This window comes from Sorghum bicolor, chromosome 8, assembly GCF_000003195.3.
Source record: "Sorghum bicolor cultivar BTx623 chromosome 8, Sorghum_bicolor_NCBIv3, whole genome shotgun sequence".
Taxonomy (NCBI): domain Eukaryota; kingdom Viridiplantae; phylum Streptophyta; class Magnoliopsida; order Poales; family Poaceae; genus Sorghum; species Sorghum bicolor.
In genome coordinates, this window is record NC_012877.2 from 14,161,224 (window position 1) to 14,164,863 (window position 3,640).

Genomic DNA, 3,640 nt, shown 5'->3' on the forward strand with positions numbered 1-3,640 from the left:
CGATCCATGGTTGGTTCCTAAAATTTTATATCAACAAAAAAACCTAAAATAATATATTTCTCAGATAGGAGTGAAGATGCAGCTTACCCGTTGTTCAGATGCAGCAGTTGCCTTCTAGCTTGTTGCGTGCTGCCACTGGCCGGTGGAGGGGGCCGTGCGCCTGCTGCCATGGTGAGGTGGCCGACTACTGCTGGCAGGGGAAGGGGACTCGCGGTTGCGGGGCAAGGCAGGAATCGCAGGGAAGGGTAGACAGACAGTATGGCAGATTATCGCACGAAACCAATGTCCACCTCATGGCGGCGGTCGCGACGGCGCACGACACCATGGAGGTGGCGGAGGTCCCGACGGCGCTCTCGACCGGGGAGGTGGTGGGGGTCCCCGATGGTGCTCGTGGTGGTGGTTGCAGCGGCGTTGGAGAGCTCGCGGCCTCGGGGCACTCACGATGGCGTTGGGCGAGCGTGGACGCGGACACGGCCATCGCCGGCCACGGACGCTCGTGGCGGCGGTCCCGACGGCGGATGCTGCGGATCGCTGGGGATCGGGGCGCGCCTCCTGCGGATCCATGGCGGCAGTCCCGACGGCGGTTGCTGCGGAACGTGGGAGATTGGGGTGCGCCTGGGCAAGAGATCGCAATGATCGAATGTTTCCTAAAATCAGGACACAGCCGCACGGGGAGAGACAGACGGACGAAGGTAAAAGTTGCACCAAAAGTTGTCTACTCTTTAGTCTTTTTAGTTGTATATGTAGGAGATATGATATTGTAATTATCTGCCTTGTGGTCAACATTAACCTAATATTCGAGTACATATTTTAATTATATTGGTATTATAATACTTGCATACAGTATATCTTTTTTTATATTGCCCATTTTTTAGGTTCATGCGCAGCCTTAGAATTTTTTGAGTCTCGGAACATGTGAAGTGCTAGATTCATGTAGTACATAGACAATAAAAGATGACGCAATTCATAAACCATAGAGCCATGGGGCAATTGGATGTGGAGCAAACGTGCAACATAATTACATTGAATCAACAAGGTACCAAGCAATTGGAGCATCAATAAAAAAACCAGCTGCAGCAAGACTTCTAACTGATGACTTGTTTTGTAGAGAAATACATACATAAGGAACGCATGGTTCAAAACAAGTATGCAAAAGTAATGACACATACAACCTGTAGTGTAATTTTGTAAAAGTAATGACGTAGTAGTTTCCAGGAGGTATGCAGATGTAGTCAGTTTAGAGCTTTCGCACAAAGACTTGAAATATATATGATGATTTTAAGAAAAAGGCAGTGGTTCAATTATTGTTGGTTATAGTTTACCAAATTATGTGATCTTCCAAACATAAATCGGTGATTTTGTTGGGATAAACTACTGATTGAGTCTAGTGTCATCTAAACCACATATCATAGTTGCATCATTTGATTTCAGAACATACTAACAAGAGAATGGCAATTTCACCTGTTGTGCGAGGCTATGCATCTCATTTGGTTGGATAAGATCTGCAAGGTTGATGTCCAGCAGCACATGAGAAAATTAATAATATGGCATCCCTTATACTATTTGTAATTCAATAGGTTTTCTGGTGCTCTTTTCTTTGAACTAACACTCAGCTAAACAGAGAATCGTGTAAAGCTTCAAAGGGTTGTTTTATTAATTATAATAGTTCAAGAGTAAATTAGCAACTATCAGCAGGTTAAACAATACAACAATGTTACTGATCCTTTTTGTGGGAAAAATATTTGGGACTCAACCTGAATAACATTTGACAGTAATAATTTCACTTATAGTTTATAGATATCAATCGTGCATGTGGCTTTTCTTGATATGCATTATCCTTGTGCATTGGATGTTTGCAAAGCCGTTTGCAAGGTTTGTATCTGCCCCTTTTGCTTGCCGAAAATGCTTCCATGTTCATGCAGGTAGCAAGGCGTACGTTGAGATTAGATTAGAAAAAAAAATTAGATATAGTAGATTTCAAATTGAGAATGCAAGCAAGAGATGGTACCTTGTTCTAGGCATCTGGCGTCGAGGACATCTGGTTTGGTGAGGGACTTGCCTTGGCGCCATTTCGTCAAACAGCTGCTGCCTGCTGGGCGTCGTCGATGTCATCGGCTGCTCCGGCTGCTGGAGCGTTGGCCTATCCGCTATGCGCGCTGGCAGGTCACACAGGGGCGCGGGGAGCTATCTGCTGGAGCGTCGGCGCTAGTTGCCTACTTCGTCGCCCATGCCTTGGTGATGGTCCGCACTTCTTTGCCCATCGCCCAATCCGATCACACCTCCATCGTCTCGGCACAGGCCTTATCCGGCAGCGCCTTCTTCCACTTTTACAACTCTTGAAGCGTCTCCAAGCAGGGTCGCCGCAGCCGATGGGGCTCTCACCTGCGCCTTCTGCCCGGATCATGTATAACTAAGTTTATTCAGGTTTATGCTTGTTAAATATGAATAAATATATAACTAAGTTATACATGATCCGATGAGTATGAAATATTTACTATAGTTCAAACATAAAATAATTAGTCCACTATAAAAATTTCACCACAATTGGACCACCGAAGGTGCAGCTATGAATTATTCCAATTAATTATAGATAAAATTTGTTTTTTCTAACTAATTTAAAGCTATAGAAAAATTTGTACTAAAGTATACCATATTATATATTCATTGTCTAGATCTACTCATGTGGAGTCCAACAAAATTAAATTTTCTATCTTATGATTTTTCTTTGATTTACTATGATTTTTCAAAAATTATATGAAAACAAATAGAAAAAAAGAAAAAGTCAAAACCATAGTTATTGTAGCAAAACCATAATTACTGTAGCAAAACCGCCATCAAAAACCACTCGAAGGTGTGATTTGAACGGTATTGGTTAGTTTAGGGGTTAAATTAGACTATTTCATAGTTCGGGGGTAAAGTAGACACCACCCCATAGTTCAGGGGGTGATGTACACTTTTTCCCTCCAAAATACTTGCAACTCGTTCCCATTTAGTTGCTGCAACTCTAGAGAACATATAACAGCTCTCCGATCGGAACTTCAAAAGGTTGCCATCCAAAATACTTGCAACACCACATAGCTTAATTACCTAATAAGATAAAAAAGGTGAAATATCAGTGAAATGTGCTATATACATCATTCACTCTTGCATTGTTTTTAGGTGGAAATATTGAAACAATGTTACTATACTGCTATCAATTATTTGGTGACCCCAGATATTTATAAAAGTGACAGCGATGCTATACATGTTTTAAGAAATAGTGCAGATTTAGTATCCATTAGCAGCATTTTGGGTTAACTGAATTTTGGCTGAAGGGGTAGGAATTATCATGATTATCCATACAACAAAAGCTAACCCCTATAAATCTACTAGAGCAGTATTGTAAAGTTTTTTTAGTAATATTCTGCTTTTGTGTACATCTGAAATTTGCTTAGCAGATTAACATATACCTTTTGAGTGTTGTGCCGTGTTCCTGTCATCCTTCAGCTAGTAGAAAGGAAATATATTACTAATCAGCAAAACATAACAATCATTTATCAAGAATATAGAGACGTTAGACAATTACTCTGTCATTTGGCCATGCAATGCATCTCCCACGAGCCTCTAGCATGGTGTTGACCCCTTCATATGGACGAGGCAG

General features: G+C 41.9%; 1 long non-coding RNA gene across 1 annotated transcript; it reads right to left on the reverse strand.

Moving 5' to 3' along the window:
- Nucleotides 1,517-2,325, reverse strand: LOC110429927. Its single transcript, XR_002447120.1, has 2 exons — nucleotides 2,009-2,325; nucleotides 1,517-1,905 (listed from the first exon to the last, which is right to left on the reverse strand). It is a non-coding gene; the product is annotated as an uncharacterized LOC110429927 (long non-coding RNA).